This window comes from Zootoca vivipara, chromosome 8, assembly GCF_965207765.1.
Source record: "Zootoca vivipara chromosome 8, rZooViv2.hap1.1, whole genome shotgun sequence".
Taxonomy (NCBI): Eukaryota; Metazoa; Chordata; class Lepidosauria; order Squamata; family Lacertidae; genus Zootoca; species Zootoca vivipara.
This window is the reverse complement of record NC_142591.1, coordinates 8080664-8100704: the sequence shown is the minus strand read 5'-3', so window position 1 is coordinate 8100704 and position 20041 is coordinate 8080664.

Sequence of the window (20041 nt, the reverse complement as noted above, 5' to 3'; positions counted from 1 at the left end):
AACCGCCGACCTTCTGATTGGCAAGCCCTAGGCTCTGTAGTTTAACCCACAATGCAACCCGTGTCCCATATTTGGCTGGTAATAGTGCCCAAAACAGAGTGTTCCAAGGGCACACCAGGCGAAGGACCGCCTTTCCTCATATGAACTGACCTGGATCCTGCGATCATCATCTGAGGCCCTTTTTGTGTGCCTCCTCCATGAGAAGTTGGGGGGGGGCAACAGCATGAGAATGGGCCTCTTCTGCAGTAGTTCCCCATTTTGTGGAATGTTCTCCCCAAGGAGCTTTGGCTGGAACCTTTATTATTATAGGCACCAGCTGAAAACGTTTCTCTTTAACCAGGCCTTTGACTGATTGACATGCTATATCCTTTTAGATGTGGGAGGGGTGCAGGGGAGAGGAGTTATAGTTTAATTTTGTTTCTCCCCCTTACAATAAAGTCTTAGGGGACAAGAAGGCATGCCAAGGCCTTCTTGGGATGGGGTCACACCAGAGGGGAAACTGTCATTTTCTCCAAGGCAGGAAGAGGGCTTTCCTCTTCTTGTTCCTCCTCCCCATAATAAAAAGGACCCCTGGACAGTTAAGTCCAGTCAAAGGCGATTATGGGGTTGTGGTGCTCCTCTCGCTTTCAGGCCGAGGGAGTCAGTGTTTGCCACAGACAGCTTTTCCGGGTCATGTGGCCAGCATGACTAAACCGCTTCTGATGCAACGGAACACAGTGATGGAAACCAGAGTGCACGGAAACGCCGTTTACCTTCCTGCTGCAGCGGTACCTATTTATCTACTTGCACTGGTGTGCTTTTGAACTGCTAGGTTGGCAGGAGCTGGGACAGAGCAACGGGAGGTCACTCCGTCACGGGGATTTGAACCACCTTCTGATTGGCAATCCCAAGAGGCTCAGTGGTTTAGACCATAGGGCCCCCATGTCCCTAATCCTCCCCATAATAGCACCCATCCCATAGTAGTCTTGGGATAGGAGAAGATGAAGTTATTCTCCAAGCTCAGTGTGTTTTCCCTCCCCACATAAACACCAAGATACAAGGAGAGGAAACTGCTAGGTCTCTTCCTAGCTCGGTGTTGCACCAAGACAGGTTAGCACATTTGTGGGATCGAAAGGCACTGATGTGGAGTGAGAAAAACTGAGAGAGGAAAGCTAGAGTGAGGGGAAACCCTTTCCCAAGAGCTCTACTCTCAAGGTTTTGTCGATGGGCGTGCAGCAGACTCTTGGAAGTGGCTTCATGAGATAGGTCTGACCCATAGACTGCAGTATATTTGGCATTGTCACTGTTTCTGCTAGTTTTACAGATTCTCCCAGGCAACCTAGCTAGCAGAGAGCTGGCTGCATATCTTGGAATCGCAGTGGGGGAGATGGAGTTTATGAGCAAAGTGGACTAGAAAGCATACCATCAAAGCATTATGCAATCTATACTTCAAGATGAACTGTTTGGGTTTTTGTGTGTCCCCCCCACCCCACCCGGCCACTGCTGAGGGTGGCCTAGTTAAATTAAAAACTAAAGAGCAATAGGATCATACAGTCCCTGTCGGGTCAGCGAATATGTTGCCTGTGATTGAGTTTACTAATTATGCAGTGAATTCAATCTAACAGAGCGTAGTGCTCTACTTGTGTTACATAGTTGAGTGTTTCTCAACCTTTAGAGCTTTGGGGAACCTCCACCCAGGTACCAGGGAAACTTTAAACATTGGAGTTCCTGGGTGAGTACACTTAAGAGTATAGTACACTGTTGTTTGTCCAAAGAATTTAATCCTGAATCACAGCATGTATTAGTATGTTTATACAGGACTTTCAAATGGTTCACCAACCTTTTTGGCATCAAGACATTTGATTATCGGATGGTACTAATTTCTTCAGTCAGCTATGGCAAACATGTGTCTATCCAGATGTTGTTGCACACCAGTTCCCTTCATCCCAAGCTTGCCTAGCCAGTGGCAAGGAGTGATGGGAGTTTTAACTCAACAGCATCTAGAGAGTCACAGCTTCCTCATCCCTATATAAGAATGACATATGCTACTCAAGGCACTGCACAAAGTAGAAAAATAAGGTCCTGCCAATCTACCGGTCTACAAACTCTTACCTTTTCCGGCCTCCACAAAAGACATTGCAATACTAATTTTTGAAAGCTGCCACCAAGCAGTGACTAATGGCCATGCTATGCAACCCTACATGTGAAGTAGCAACTCCACACACCCCCTCCCCGCAACCCTACAATTAATAAGTTCACATAAAGTTTACATATTCAGTGAAATCTCTGGAGCCAAGTTATGAGAAACACATTGACTTCTTTTATTAAATATTACACACTGTTCTAATTTGCAAGTTGCCAAGTTATATCATCCAGCTGAAGGGGTCTATATATATAGAGAGGGGGGGGGAGGAGTGGGTGGGTTGTTGCTTAGACGTGCTGAGGCATCTGATAGAAATAACCAGATAAAGCGGGGGGAGGGGGGTTGATATAAAAGAGCACAAAGATATCTAAACTACAAAATATGGTTATCAGGCATTTAATATAAATCCCGCATTAAGTGAATAAACGTGATCTAATGCCATTCCTCTATTCTAGACCACCATTAAATGAATATGGTCATATATTTACTGCATAAAGATTGAACATCCTAAGAAAGTCAAGCCAGTCTGCCAGCTTAATTTGAAAGCAGGATGTATTGGTTATCCCCCCCTCTCTCTCTCGTCCTAACTTCTCCTATGTTGTTTGCTTTGATATGCTGGTACAGATAACCCAATGACTTTATTCTCTCTTTAAAAATGTTGCTAACACAAGTGATTTATTGTCTGTATCTTGATACCAGCTGTAGAATGGAAGCAATTAAAGTATGGGGGGGGGGAGCAGAAAGGCGTCTGCATGAAGAAAATTAGTTAGAAAGAAGAAATTGGCAATATGGTGGTTTTTTCCCTGAGAATTCCTGGTCTTCAGCCTAAGGCCTGGTTGACAGACATCTTAACAAGCAGCACTGCTCCTGTTTCCTGTGTATTAAATGCATTACACAAAGATGCAAACATTCTGCCCTTCAGAATGAAGAGCTATTTTTCAATTGTCTTAATTGTCCAACTTCTAAACAATTTCTCTTTGTTGTTCTGACCTCTTTGACTTCGACCACATAGCAACAGCTTCTTGCTTCCAATGATGCCGTTTTAAATTTTGGTCTGATTTAAGTCTGCTGTTGGTTATATTCAAGATCTAAGTGTATCTGAAGGGTAGTCAGCATAGAGCATAGAAAAGGGGCAACACTCTTCCCACACCATTCCTAAAATGGTGTCCATGACCATTTTCATCCTCGGAGACTTAGAAGCATTCAAACCCTACTTATGATATTTGGTTAACCTTGGTAAAAGTTTTTTTTAACTTCTCTCAAAAACCCAGCAGCTGTTTTTCTTGAGCAGGCTATACCAAATTCAGCTTGAATTTCCGCTTAGCTAAAATCCACCCTATGTGAAATCCTCGCCCGTCATCCAAAAATGGCAGATCCAACCAAAATTATTTCTGATTCCATTGAAATCCCCACATATGATGTGCTTGACCGTCACTGTAGATGAAATGTGCAGACAAATTCTGAGAAAATGCATCAGTTTTATGCTTCCCCATGCATGTGTTGGGCACTCAGGGCCAAACAAGTGTTGCATTAAGCTAAACTCTCTCACACAAACAGGCACACACACATACACTGAAACGTTGTTCATTCTCCTCCTCCTCCTCCTCCTCCTCCTCCTCCTCCTCCTCCTCCTCCTCCTCCTCCTCCTCTTCTTTGAATCAAAACATGGTAAACAAAGAACCAAATTGTGACTCCATTAAGCATGATTAAATATTACTTCGGAACATAAAAAGGTTCACTCCAAGATCACTCAAGAGAATGGGAATATTATTTTCACTGATAGATTTTAAATATAAAAATTGGTTGGGTTATAGCTAGCATATATCAGAATTACAAAGCATGCAAACTGAAGCGGCCTAGATTTGCTCACTCCCACCACCCATCCAGTCTCCTTCACACACTACTAGCATTGCATAAGAACATAAGGAGATCAGGCCAATGGCCCATCTAGTCCAGCTTCCTGTTCTTACAGTGGCCAGCCAGATGTTGTGGGGAACCAGGGAGCAGAACATGAGCACAAGAGCACCATTCCCTTCTGTGGTTTCTCCTTCTCCATGAATTTGTCTAATCCTCTTTTAAAGACATCCGAGTTGGTGGCCATTACTGCCTCCTGGGGAATGCAAGTTCCATAGTTCAACTACGTACTGCTTTCTTTTATTTGTCCTAAAACTTCCAAAAGGGAAAAAAAATAAAATAAAACACAGGAGTGCCATTGCTAAAGAAAAAGGGTTCTTTGCTTACAGTTCCTTCATATTCACAAGAGTGGCTTTGGAGTCTATACTACATGACTGGAGCGTGCTTCATGGCATCTGGGGGGGGGGGCACACAGAAGAAAGGGGCAGAGTTCAGTGAAAAATAATGGAGAGTATTTTTCCTATTTGTTAGTGGCAACCGGAGGTTGATAAACCCGACATAACTTCCATGCATTCTGTGCAATAAGCAGATATCCTTCAAGTCATGCTCAGAAGTCTGGTAACAAAAATAAACAGAAAGCTAGTGCAACAACAACATCCTTTAATCATGTGGTATGCAAAGGCATGATCGAAAGATAGATAGATAGATAGATAGATAGATAGATGATAGATAGATAGATAGATGGTAGATGGTAGATGATAGATGATAGATGATAGATGATAGAGATAGAGATAGAGATAGAGATAGAGATAGAGAGATAGAGAGATAGAGAGATAGATGATAGATAGATAGATAGATAGATAGATAGATAGATAGATAGATAGACAGAGAGACAGATAGATGATAGATAGATAGTAGATAGATGATAGATAGATACTTTATTGTCATTGCGTAAAGGTAAAGGTAAAGGGACCCCTGACCATTAGATCCAGTCGTGACTGACTCTGGGGTTGCGGTGCTCATCTCGCTTTATTGGCCGAGGGAGCCGGCGTACAGCTTCCAGGTCGTGTGGCCAGCATGACAAAGTGGCTTTTGGCGAAACCAGAGCAGTGCATGGAAACGCCATTTACCTTCCCGCCGGAGCGGTACCTATTTATCTACTTGCACTTTTGACGTGCTTTCGAACTGCTAGGTTGGCAGGAGCTGGGACCGAGCAACAGGAGCTCACCCCATCGCGGGGATTCAAACCACCGACCTTCTGATCGGCAAGCCCTAGACATTGTGGTTTATTTTTTTAAAAAAAATAATTTTTATTGAGTTTTACATAGAAAAAAGAAAAAAAGAAAAAAATACAAAGAAAAAAGAAAAATAACAATATTATCTGTGGTTTAACCCACAGCGCCACCCGTGTCATTGCATAGTACAACGAAATTGAATGCCATCCCATAAAAAACAAAACAAAAACACAATTACAGACACACACACACACATCACAACTCCCCAAGATCATATTATTTAGTTACAGCATTTTAGATGGTTATAGCTCTTGGATAGAAACTGTTTTTTAATCTATTCGTTCTTGATTTAATTGTTCTGTATCTCTTGCCCGAAGGCAATGGTGCAAAAAGACTATATCCAGGATGAGATGAATCTTGTAAAATATTATTTGCTTTTTTTAAGGCATCGGGAACTGTATAGTTCTTCCAGAAATGGGAGGGGATGACCGATAATCTTTCGGGCTGTGGTTATGACCTTCTGGAGCACTTTCCTATCCATGACTGTGCAGCTGGAAAACCCAGCACAGATACAGTATGTAAGAATGCTCTCTATGGAGCCTCGGTAGAAGGACACCAGCAGTCTCTCACTCAGCTTGTTCTTTTTCAAAAGTCTGAGGAAATAAATTCTCTGCTGGGCCTTCTTTACCAGAGCAGTGGTATTAGCACTCCAGGTCATACCCTGCTCTGTGGTAACACCTAAGAACTTAAATACAGCCACCCTCTCCACCTGGTCCCTGCCAATATACAGGGGCCGAATGTCCACCTTTTTCTTCCTGTAGTCCACCCCCAGTTCCATGGTCTTGGCAGTATTAAGGACCAGATTATTATCTCCACACCAAACACTTTTGGGTAGAAAGAATTTATTTAATTAATTATACAGAATCTCAACTTCAAGGGGGGGGGTGTGTGTGGGTCATTATCTTATCTGCTACACCAGTTTTATTGTTTTATACAGTCACGACTTATGGCTTGTCTGCTTTTGCCATCCCTGATTCATTCTGGGATGACATCTGGTTTTAAGCAATACAACTGAATTGATTGATATTTGCTTAGTATGGGATTATTATTATTATTATTTTAGGAACATGGGTTTTAATAGATGTCCGCTGAGTATTCTTCCAATGATATAATTCTAGTCACTGGATTCAGTTCAGAGAACATGCAGGATGGAAAAATATACCATCTGTCTTCTTGGGAGCAGGAACTTGTGTCTGAGAAGACACATAGGGAACAGAAATAGTTATGCTTCTTGAAATCAGGACCTGGTGTACTAAATGTAAAAAAAAACCCACAAAAAACCCACTAGTTTCTTATCCCAGTAAAATGGGGTTAGAAGCTGGTCAGGACTCTCTATTTTAAATAGATTTAAAGTACATCAGGAACACACTACAGAGTATAATATAACCACATTAAAAAAAATAGTTGGTACTCTCATAAAATGCTGTGCCATTGAGCAAAATTGGTTTACAATCATACCCTTTTGTTAGGGCAGATCAACCATGACATTGCTACAGTTTTCTAGAATACTATAATTATTTTGACAAGCAAGTAAAGTTATAATACTTGAATCCCTTGTTGTATCTAATTTTTCCCTTGCAAATTCTCTCCATTTATCAAGGGGATTCCACCCCCCCCCCCATTTCAGTCTTGCTATCCAAAACATTTGCAGATTTTTTTTTTCAGATTTATGCCAACCACCAAAGCATATTCCACGTTAATGATAGACACCTTGAACAATACCATAACTAGGGCAAATCCCTTCAGAATTCCGTTCGTTTCCTTTTCTCAGCATGACTGCTAATCATTCCTTGCCCATTGCTTGTGATTCATCAAAGGATAGTGGACCAACCAAATAATATGACTCTCTAGTTCAGATTTCCTGAGCTCCTTTATTAGCAGGTCATATGGAACTGTGTTGCCAGAGCTGCTTCCTGTGAGAACCCAGCCACATGTGGAACTCCATTTACTGCCAAAAAATATGAGTTTCCCTCCTCATGCTCTTGCGATGTTCATTGCCAACATTGAATAGAAAAGTCAGCTGGATTTGGTCATGTTTGCTTTGGCTGGTACATCTACAGATTTTTTAACTCGTTTATAGCTGCAGAATATTATTATTGGGGTGTGTGGAAGAGTAAAAAAGAAAAAGAAAAAGAAAAAAAGGTTTAGTTATAAAGCTGAAGTTCACTTTGCTATGCTGGCAGTTAAGAAAACGGCAAATGTTAGTTTCTTAGAAGCTTCCAGAACACCGTGTTAAGCAAAGGGGGGAATGTGGCGGGTGACAACCTAAACTTGACCCCTTGCCCTTGTGTCGCCATTGTCAGATGAGGGACAGGCTTAGCTCCCTCTCAGCTGGGACTTTATTTCTACATGGTCCCATAAAACTAAGTGGAACCCATTGACAACTAAGACATGATCACCTGCATATTCCCGCATCTCAGTCCACATAACTTCTTCATTTCTTCTTTTTTAAAAATATATATTTTATTAAAGTTTTTCTTGGTTTACAAAAGTATGTGCAATGTCTCTCTCTTTTTTAAAAGTCACATTTTTTTACAGATCGGTTTCATTTGTTGAGACATTAGGAAGAAACGGGAGGAAGAGGTTGAGGGGGGAAAGGTGAGTGGGGGTGGGGTCGGGTGGTGATGTTTCTATTTTACTTAATACATGTGGGTGGGGTCGGGTGGTGAGCCAGGTAGTGGCAGTCAACCAACTGAACCCCTCTTTACTTTTCCCCATTGAAATAAATGGTTGTCGTTTGCATTTATAAGATTAACAAATCCTTGGTTAACAGTGCTCAGCCCCTCACCAACACATTATTTACCCTCACTGTGGGTGACTCATTCACCATCGACACACCCATGGGTGCTGAAATGGACCTCTGTATGCATTGCACCCATTTCTGGTTTCCTTGCAAGGTAGAGGTCCTCCCAAGTGCTACAGTGATGGGTATTTTGCCCATCATGCATTATTATGGGTTTTCTCAAAAAAAAGATCATTGGATTATTGATTAGGATAGTTTCCTGATGCAAAAATGTTTCAGGAATGTGAAGTCCATCAGGACCCAAGGATGATGAGTTCAGTTTTGATCCAGACTTAAAGAGCAGAGAACAAGATTCATTTCTGGAACTAAAATGCATCTTGGGGGTACTGCCTTCCTAGAAATCTCACCATAGGTTAAGGTTACCAGATTTTTTTTCAATGAATCCGGGGACACTTTTCAACTTCCTACTAAATAGATGGATTTTGTCAGGAAACTGATTTGTAAATCCGGGGACTGTCCTCGGGGAAACGGGGACGTCTGGTAACCTTACCAAAGGTGTGTTGTTTGACCAAGTGCTATACAGTAGACCCTCCGGATACGAACTTAATTTGTTCCCGGGGTCCGTTCGCACCCTGAAAAGAACATAAGTAGAGGTGTGCTTCTGCACACACGCACAGCGCAATCGAGCACTTCTGTGCATGCACATGCAACGAAACCCGGAAGTATACACTTCCGGGTTTGCCGTGGCCATAACCCGAAGAGTCCGTATCCAGAGGGATACGCAAGTAGAGGTATGACTGTACTATTTGGTTACAGGTAGGTAGCTGTGTTGGTCTGCTGTAGTTGAAACAAAATTTAAAAAATCCTTTCAGTAGCACCTTAGAGACCAACCAAGTTTGGTACGAAAGCTCATACCAATAACAAACTTAGTTGGTCTTTAAGGTGCTACTGGAAGGAATTTTTGTGTTTTGTTTGTACTATTTGGCTCCATCTATGCTCAATTTGTATATTAATTACAAAGCAGAATAAGTCTCTTCCTCAATGAAAGCCAAACTCAGCTAAGCCCTTCGGCCTCTGAAGCCTCTCTCTGCTTAAGGAAACGCGAAATATAGATCACCGTAAAACCCAGCAGACAACAGCATCTCCTAGAGGTTAGAAGCTACTGGTGTACCAGAGACCTTCAGCTCTTGAGCAAAAGCATATTAGAGATGCTGAAGCTGTCTGTGCGCAAGAGTGGGACTTGCTAACAACAATGTTACAGCATGTTCTCCTTGTGCGCATATATATATATATGGTTGCCACCCCCCACTTCTTTTCATCCTCTTCCACAAGATCCAGCCTGCCTGATCAAAACAAATTGTGGGACAGCCTTATGAATTAGTTACAGTAGACTAATGTCTGACGGTGACAGGTCTGTTTTGCCATGGTGATGCACATCCTCCAGAGGTAATGTCACCTAGGTTGTCAGACAAGTAACATCATTTTCATAAATAATCCATGTGATGCTAATATAGAATGAGTGGTGGTGCATTGTGAAAATTTGGGTTGGATTTGATTGGGTTTTGCTTACAGTACAGGGCATTGTCAACACCACAGCCCGAGCCAAATGGTTTGGACTGCCAAGTCTAAACAGCCTCCTGTTATTATTGATGACTGAAGTGTTCAGGGGGCCACAGGCCAGTGGCAAAGGGGTACAGCAAGGAGTATTTGCTGTTCTAACCATAGGTTGATAGGTGAGTATACTAAATAAATTGTAGTCCTTGGAGAGTTGAGAAAATCAAATGAAAAGATTCCAAGAGCTCTGGCCAGGTCGTAGATTAATTTTTAGAAAGTTTTAAGTTGAGAATAATAAGACAAATTCCAGCAGCAATCCAGTTTTTAGAAATCTAGGACCACAGAAAAACCTGAATGGTACGCTTTGACCTTGAAACTATGAAACTAGAGCTGATGAAGGATAAACCGAAACAGGGCCTTGTCCTGGATTTCTGAAAACTGCATTGCTACTGGAATCTTTTCATTTGATAGGTGAGTATGGCAGGCAGGTAGACTATAGTCACAATGTGAAGCCATTCAGTGTCAGAAGTATTGCCCTGACTCCTCCTGAGGGCTGAACGATTCATGCAGTGAAAAATACAAAATCCACAGAGAACTATTATTACTTAATTTATTTTTTAATAACTAATATCCTGCTTACTTTCTGAGGAACTCAAAGCCGCCCAATTTTATGGTATTTCGAAATATGAGGCAATCCTTCAGCATAAGCCCCTAACAAAAAACAAACCACAAGCACAGTAATAATTCCATCGCAGCCAAGCTCCAGAGAAGTCAGGTGAAGGCTTTTTTGAACAGCCGCTTGAAACCATTAACACATCCTGATGCACCTCATTTGGCAAGGTGATCCTAGCCCTGCTTGCTATAAGCCACCCTTGCAAGGCTGAAGTATCTACAGTGGGGCCTCAAATGATGATCGAAGCTTGCTTTGGCAAATTACAGACACAGGCAGTCCTTAAGCTACACGGGTGCCAAGCCATGTAGGGCTTTAAAGGTTAACACCAGCACCTTGAACTGAGCCTCAAAAGAAACTGGCAACTAATGTGGGTTGTGCCAAATTGGCAAGATGGAATCAAAATGGTGGCACCCATCACCACCTGGCTTCAGCATTTTGTACTAGTTCAAGGAGGCAGTTAGCTCTTAGTTTGAAACCTTAGTTTGTGAGGTGGTAATGTCTCCTGCTCCTTCTCTGATTGGTACTGAAGGGAGAGAAGACCTGAAGGAACTTCAAGGAATAATAATAATTATTATTATTTATACCCCGCTCATCTGGCTGGGTTTCCCCAGCCACTCTGGGCGGCTTCCAACAGAAAAATAAAACACAGTGATCTATTAAACATTAAAAGCCTCCCTAAACAGGGCTGCCTTCAGATGTCCTATAAAAGTCTGGTAGTTGTTTTTCTCTTTGACATCTGATGGGAGGGCGTTCCACAGGGCGGGCGCCACTACCGAGAAGGCCCTCTGTCTAGTTCCCTGCAACTTGGCTTCTCGCAACGAGGGGACCGCCAAAAAGCCCTTGGTGCTGGACCTCAGTGTCCAGGCAGAATGATGGAGGTGGTGACACTCCTTCAGGTATACTGGACCGAGGCCATTTAGGGCTTTAAAGGTCAGCACCAACACTTTGAATTGTGCTCGGAAACGTACTGGGAGCCAATGTAGATCTTTCAAGTCCAGTGTTATGTGGTCTTGGCGGCCGCTCCCAGTCACCAGTCCAGCTGCCGCATTCTGGATTAGTTGTAGTTTCCGAGTCACCTTCAGAGATAGCCCCATGTAGAGCGCATTGCAGTAGTCCAAGCGGGAGATAACCAGAGCATGTACCACTCTTGCTAGACAGTCTGCAGGCAGGTAGGGTCTCAGCCTGCATACCAGATGGAGCTGATAGACAGCTGCCCTGGGCACAGAACTGACCTGCACCTCCATGGACAGCTGTGAGTCCAAAATTACTCCCAGGCTGCGCACCTGGTCCTTCAGGGGCACTGTTACCCCATTCAGAACCAGGGAATCCTCCACACCTGCCCGCCTCCTGTCCCCCACAAACAGTACTTCTGTCTTGTCAGGATTCAACCTCAAGGAAGAAGTCCACATCATCCAGGGATGCTGACAAGGACACTTTCACAAGAGCTGGAAGTAGAGGGTGCATTTTTCTTTGGGGTTGCTTCCCTCTACATCTATGGGAAGTTTTGCAAGATTGTCTTGGTGACTAAGGCAGGCGGGCGAGAGGCACTCAAGGCCCTTGATATCCCCAATGCAGAGGAAATGTCAAAGTCTGGGTCTTAGGCCATGACACCATTTTTGAAATTCTTCTGCGTAGTACAATGACCACCAACGACCCAGTCAGAGATATCTGTTTTAAATACTTGGAGGCCAACATATTTGGCATGGATCTTGGAATAGGTCACTGAAATGTATATCCCAAAATAAAATGCTGAGGTGAAAATTCCATCAAACGAGTTTATCCTCCGAAGTTCTAAGCTAAGTGTAATTGGGGGAGGAGGAGGGGTATTTTGGCTTTCTAATTGCTTTCATAAGATTGCATAACATGCACGATAACATAGCACCTACCTTTTGCTAATAAGGGCAAAAGTGCAAGTACACAAGTATAAGTTAAATGAGTCCCAATCTGTGTTTTATAAATGTAAGCCAGATGGCATTTTAATAGCTGAAAAATCTCTCAGGATGTTCCTATACCAAATAACCTAGGCCAAAGACCACCTCCAAACCACTTGTATTTCTGGGCACCTGGTTTCTGTTTCTTTTTGTTGTCTACTTCATGGGCTTTTAAGATGTTCTGAAGCTCAAAATTTCTTCACTTCAAGAGACCCAGTCTGTCTTGACTAGGGTGGCCATTGTCCTACTTTACAGAGGACAGCCATCTCTCTGTAAATGTCTTCCATTTGAAGCACTGTCCATTCCAGCTCCAATTTAAAGAAAAAGAACTATGAGGAGGGAAAGTAGGGTGGCCTTGAAATTGCCCATCACAAAGAGGCATCTGGATAGCATCCTGAGCTCACGTGGTCACAGGCTTCCCCACTACTGGGAGATGCATTGTATTTCTATTTAAATTGTAGTGATCATTACTAAATTTGCACCTATATATGTACATTATAGGGACCCAGGTGGCGCTGTGGTTAAACCACTGAGCCTAGGGCTTGCTGATCAGAAGGTTGGCGGTTCGAATCCCTGTGACGGGGTGAGCTCCCGTTGCTTGGTCCCAGCTCCTGCCAACCTAGCAGTTCGAAAGCACATCAAAATGCAAGTAGATAAATAGGAACTGCTACAGCGGGAAGGTAAACGGCGTTTCCATGTGCTGCTCTGGTTTGCCAGAAGCGGCTTTGTCATGCTGGCCACATGACCTGGAAGCTATACGCCGGCTCCCTCGGCCAATAATGTGAGATGAGCGCGCAACCATCGCTGCCAAGTTCTCCCTTTTTTAAAAGGGAAATTCCATTATGCTGAATAGGCTTCCTCGTGAGAAAAGGGAAAACTTGGCAGCTATGTGCGCAACCCCAGAGTCGGTCACAACTGGACCTAATAGTCAGGGGTCCCTTTACCTTTACTTTATGTACATTAGCATATGCACACTTTAGGCAAATGTGTGCCCCCCCCTTTACTCTATTTTTTGGTAATTAATTTTCTCTTGGGGGGACACACATAGATGGCTATCTTAATCTTGACTCAAAAGTAAAGACAATTCCCACATGGGATAGTCCTGCACCTATAGCTCCTCTTGTTAATTGACCAGTTAGCAATCTTTATGCTTACTTCATTTTATGTATTTGAAAAGAATAGATGACTGCCACAGAGTGAGCCAGCCAGTAAAACACACAGTTCAAAATTAACTCTTTATTAGCAAGAACACAATCTCCACAGACTTTGCTGAGTGTCGGGCCTAATAAGCACAGTGGCTCATTCCCTGTAGATCTTACTTCATCCAATTAGTTGCTGAGACTAAAGGTCCCCACCTCTACGCAGCTGTCCATCTCTTCTCCTCTCCAGAGCTTTGTCCAAGCAATAGGAGACTGAACCTGCATGCCCGTCTTTGCTCCTCCTGTTTCATGCCTCTCCTGGTTTTGGAAGTCAGTGGGAAGAGGAGCTTGTCACAGTAGGAGGGGTAGACACTCCTGAATCTTCAGCAGCTTGACACATCTCTGCCTCTTGACCTCCCTCATCCCACTCTCCTGCTTCAGCTTCAGCTTCTGCCTCTGATTCTTGAATTCTCTCTGCCACAGATTCTCCCAGCTCACTAAGCCCTGTTACCCCCTTCAGCTTCCAACACCTCCTTTCCCCAGTCTTCTCCCTCATGGTCCCGCCACCACTCCCTGGGTTCTGAACCTTCTTCCTTTGGTAGTTCCCCAGCTGGTTTTTCTCACCACTCCTCTGTGTCCAACCAGTCCATGGCATTGATTTATTAGTCTTGTGATATATTGATATTATAATTTTTATGTGTTCTATTGTACTACAGTGGTACCTCGGTTTATGAACACAATTGGTTCCGGAAGTCTGTTCATAAACTGAAGCGTTCATAAACTGAAGCGAACTTTCCCATTGAAAGTAATGGAAAGTGGATTAATCCGTTCTAGACGGTCCGCGGAGTAACTGTTCATAAACTGAAGCGAACTTTTCCATTGAAAGTAATGGAAAGTGGATTAATCCGTTCCAGACGGGTCCGCAAAGTACTTAAACTGAAGTGTTCATAAACTGAAACATGGGTGTAATTGGTTCTGGAAGTCTGTTCATAAACTGAAGCGTTCATAAACTGAAGCGAACTTTCCCATTAAAAGTAATGGAAAGTGAATTAATCCGTTCCAGATGGGTCCGCGGCGTTCATAAACCGAAAATTCATGAACCGAGGTGTTCATAAACCGAGGTTCCACTGTATTGCGTTTTCACTGTTCATTTTCTGCAAACCACTCTGAGCACAAATTTACCTTTGGGGGGGAAAGTAAATTCAATGTTAAGTAACACAACATTTTCCCAGAAGAGAATTTTCAGGAGATTTCACTTCTTTCGCCAAAAACAGTCAGCAAAAAGCCCCCTCCCAATTTTGTCACCCCCCAAATAACATGGAGAGTTTGGGGAGGCCCTTTGAAATTTGCCCAGTGCCAATTCTGATGAGCTTTTTAGCATCAGCTGAGGACTCCTTCAATTGGCCTTCATAAGATACTAAAAGTCAGCAGGGCTATGCTGTTAAAGCACTTCTTGCACAACCAAGGGTTATCTTGGGATAATTAATAAAACTGAGATGTCAACCTCTAAAGCATCACGATGCCAATAGATTCTCTGCTATTAGATAATGGTTGTTGTAATGGAGCCTCTACAACTTGTGGCCCACGAAATAAAATAGAGCCCACCAATGATCTATAGCAATCTAGCGTTACAGCCTTTCTGCATCTGCAAAAGCAGGTGTGGTGGGACAAGCATCAAACACCCTGCAGACCACAAGATACGCCCAATGTGCTGTGTTCAGCTAGGTACATGACATGTAGTGTAGGCCAGTTTCAATGTGATTATTTAATTACAGGTGATGGGCATTTCGTTGTATGTTAAGCCACCTCGAGGTTCTGATTCAGGGGTAATGCCCTGATAATTTTCTCAGGATATTTTGATGCAGTTCTTACATATTAGTATTAGTATTATTTTACACTCCATTGAGTGCTAGTACACTGGGATTGTGGTTATGACCTAGAGGGCATGTGGTTTCTCTGACATCAAGTTTATTTTTCTAAACCCTCAGCTTGATATTCTAGCACTTAATTTCAGAATGCAGCTTAAATCACAAGAAGCCCATAATATGTCAAATGATCCCACAGTTGCAGGGGGAAAACAGTAAGTAATGAAAAAGCTATGATTGCTTTTCTGTCCCTCCAAATGACAGTTATCACCTCAATGACCTGCTCCGGGCTGAACCATCTACACATGACACACTAAGGGATAACGTCATCTAACAGAGTAGTTACAAAAATCAATACAAAACCCATTTCAAAGATATTCTGTGTAAGAATCCTGGTCTAACGTTCATTTATCGAATAGGCCTGGGGAGAAAAGAAACCACCAACATTTCTGATATATGTGTTTTACCTCCCAAGCAAAAGAACTCTGTAGGTAAGCAATAATTGTATTTTTCAATCTATTACTTAGTCTTGCCATGGTTCAGCCTGGAATCTAATATGTGGATGACTGCTATAAGTCAGTTATGAAACCAAAGTATGGTGCTAGCAAGACCAAACAGGAAAACAGCCAGGTAGCTTCCCACAGCTCAAGGGCGACTGCTGCTTGGGTTTGCGTGGAGGCCATGCAAGTCAGGCAAACAGGCAGGAAAAGGAAGACAAGATACTGCATTTATTCCCTCGGCAGGCAAGAGTCTCATTGCTTTTCCTTCGTGAAATCAAAACAGAGCATTGCATCCACAGAGGTTTGAGCTTGGCACCTGCTTATGATTCTGAAATATACTCGGAGTCGAGAGTGAATTTCATGCTCTTTATTCAGCTAGTAGTCATCAAGGAGAAGAAGAGAAGAAGAATGGCCCTTTCCCCCAAACCATCTGCTTATATACATTATTTACACAATGGGCTTTGCGTGATTGGCTACTTCAGGGCTACACCTGCAGGCCAATCAGGTTGTGGATTGACTTCTGCCAGCAGCCTGATTGGCTGCTCCTGCAGGCCAATCAGGTTGTGGATTGACTTCTGCCAGCAGCCTGATTGGCTGCTCCTGCAGGCCAATCAGGCTGCGGATTCACTTCCACCTGGAGTTGGATTGGGTGGCTCCTGCGGACCAATCAGACTGCTGATTCTGGATCCTATTGTTCTATGATTCAGCTCAGTACATAACAGATTCTTAGGTACTTTTCAATGTTCTAAGAGCTCTGTCTCTAAGCAGTAGAAACTTGTTTTTAGGAACAGAATCTGCCAGACTTTCTTTACCTGCCTTGAAGGGGCAGCATTTTGAGTCCAAACCCAAGTCCTGTCAGTCCTGCCTTCACTGCCCAAACAATGGCCCTAATCCAGAAAGAAAGTTAGTTGCATTTCAGTCCCACTGAAAGGAAGGAGGCATAATTTTGTGGGGGTGATTCATCAGGCTTCAATAGGGCTACAGCATTAACTGAGGGCTAGTTCACAAAAGCAGCAGATGAAGACATGGAACTGGTCCTAGGTTGTACCCTGAGAGGTTGTACCTCTCCATTTGTGAGGGAGGGGAATCCTTTCAGTGTGGTGTAGTGGTTAAGAGTGGTAGACTCGTAATCTGGGGAACCGGGTTCGTGTCTCCACTCCTCCACATGCAGCTGCTGTGTGACCTTGGGCTAGTCACACTTCTCTGAAGTCTCTCAGCCCCACCCACCTCACAGGGTGTCTGTTGTGGGGGAGGAAGGGAAAGGAGAATGTTAGCCGCTTTGAGACTCCTTCGGGTAGTGATAAAGCGGGATATCAAATCCAAACTCCCTCCTCCTCCTTTCATATGCAAAATCAGGTAACCGGGAAGAGGAGTGGGCTAGAACCCTTCTCCTGCTTAGATTTGTATTATTTTTGTTGATTATTTATTCCATAAAAACTTATATACTGCTTGATTGTGTTTGTGTGTGTAATGCAAACTGCTTTTATATTCATTAGGTTAGATGATTCCAAAATGAGCACTTTGGTATCAAAAGAAGTTGAACAGAGTAAAGTTTCCACGAACCCCTTCCCCTCCCTCACCCTTTCTTCAATATTTATGTGTATTCTAGTAGCGATGAAAATTGTTATCTCATTCCCCCCCCCCCTCCTTCAGTTGTGTCAGAGCAAGCAAAGAGAACAGTGCCCTTATTACAATCAGGCATTGTGATGAACCTAAATCAAACTGAGGGTGTTGCTTCCTGCTCCGAATAGACTTTCTGACTTCATCATGTTGCCATATCTGGCAGGATGTATAGCGTTGCGTGTTCAGACCCAGAGACCTCTCCCCTAAATAAAAACACATTTGACTCAAATTTTAGTTTTGGTTTTTGGCAGAATTCAGGCCACAACTTTATTGATTACAGTAGTACCTCGGTTTACAAACACAATTGGTTCCAGAAGTCTGTACTTAACCTGAAGGCGTACTTAACCTGAAGCAAACTTTCCCTTTGAAAGTAATGGAAAGTGGATTAATCCGTTCCAGACGGTCCGTGGAGTACTTAAACGGAAGCGTACTTAATCTGAAGCGAACTTTCCCTTTGAAAGTAATGGAAAGTTGATTAATCCGTTCCAGACGGGTCCGCGGAGTACTCAACCTGAAGTGTACTTAACCCAAGGTATGAGTGTAATTGGTTCAGGAAGTCTGTACTTAACCTGAAGCGTACTTAACCTGAAGCGAACTTTCCCATTGAAAGTAATGGAAAGTGGATTAATCCGTTCCAGATGGGTCCGCGGAGTACTTAAACTGAAAATACTCAAACCGAGGCGTACTTAAACCAAGGTATGACTGTACAGAAAAGTGGGTGGTTGCATAGGCTCTGGTTCGACTAGCTCCCTGCACCCTTGCAGGTAGCGCTGACCCAGAGCTCCATCATAGGTTAGCCAAGGGTGAACACCTGAGGAAGGTGAAAAGCCGGGGAACAGACTCTGTTCACTCGCCAGATGCTCCCCTGGACTCAAGCAAGGGCACAACCCCCCTTCAGGGGTTGACCAAACCAAGTTGAGTCCCTGGGAAAGGAAAGGGACATAAAACAACAACCACAATCTCTTGAACCCATGCCTAGAAGCCACATACCAGCCAGACGTATGGATTAGCTGCCAGTGAGGGATGAGCACTTTCTGAAACATGTTGGGAGAAGGCAAATACTGTAGATAGGATGCCCATTCCAGGCCAGCGACAAGCAGCCACTGACACTACTGAGGTGCTGGCTCAAGAAGATGGGAAATACTAGGGGAGTGATTCGGGAGGAACACTGGTGTGGGGAGTCAGTGTCATCTTCCAGTATCTTCTGCCTATGGTCGCCACTTGATTCTGGCTAATTATAGGGCCGGCCCTAGTAGTATCTCAAAGTGTCGCAGTCTGGTACCTGGACAAGAACTAAATGTCACTTGGCATTTCTTAGTGCAGAAAGTAGGCATTGATCTGATGTGTAGAGATCTTTCCTATTCTAATTCATTCAAGGGGGTTCTGGAAGCTTCTCTGTGTGAAAGGAACAAGCAGAAGGTTCGTGATGTTTGGGTTATACCTTCAGAGAAACTGAGTACAGCTGGCTTAAACTGATTCTGTTATCTCTTTCTGTCAATGTCATGCTAACTATAATAATAAGGCCAGAAGAAGCCTGGGCCTCACTCTCTTTCTCTCTTTCCTTCTGGTGTGGTGTTCTGTATATAGTGTTAAAGTTTAGTCTTAATGTATGTTATTGTAAGTTTAAGTTAAGTCTGCTGCAATTGGATTTCTTATGGACAGGACCAGTCCTGAATGTATTGGATTTGTGACCATTATGCTTATTTGCCTTCAGTAGCAGTAAAGTTATGCTGGATGAAATATTAATTGCCTCTGGTCTATTTTTGGGGGAATCCTGCAACATGTTTAAGTTTTTACTCTAACTATACGCCAGAGTTCTGATCTGGATCAATATTGAGTAGAATTCCATGACACTAAAGTCGAGTGTATATCCAAACAAGGTCTCTACTAAATCTTGTACTAGCCCAAGCCAAAGTTCTCAGCTATGGCTAGTTTGTAGTCAGTAGTAGCTATGCATCCAGCTTCTGACAAATCAATTCCAAGTGATAATGTTAACAAAAGTAAACAACCCGAAGCCACCGTTAATAGAGAAGTACTGCTAGCAGTCTTGAAGTGGCACTTTCTGGATAATTCTCATTTTAATGCTTTGAGAAAAATAGAGTTTATGTATGCTTTAAAAAATAAAATATAGAAGACACTTCCACTTGTTAAGATTTGTAACAGGCTTGCAGAACCTTGGAGCTGCCTGGCCATTCTCAGCTTTCTAGCCATGCAGGTTGCCCCATCAGAGCCTGATCAACTTCATGTTTTAGCTGCCTGCCTGGAACTGCAAAAGCAGTTCAAAGTCCCACTGATTTAAAACAGCAAGCAATGAAACAATGAAAAAACATTTTAAAAACCATCTCCTGTACTGTTGCAGAGTGGGAAAGACCTCTATCTAAAGGGGTTTTCTTGGAAGAGAAAGTTTTTCAGGCGCTGAAAAGACAACAGAAAGAGATGTGCTCAAACACCACCCATTGAAATCTATATGGCTTAAGTTACAGGCAGGTAGCCGTGTTGGTCTGAGTCGAAACAAAATTAAAAAATTCCTTCAGTAGCACCTTAAAGACCAACTAAGTTTTTATTTTGGTATGAGCTTTCGTGTGCATGCACACGTCTTCAGATACACTGAAACAGAAGCAACCAGACCCTTATGTATATTCAGAGGGTGGGGTGGGGGTGATGGGAATGGGTGATGGGCTGATAGGAGTGGTAAACCTGTTGATGACTGTTAACGACTGTTAATGACTGCAATTGGTCTTG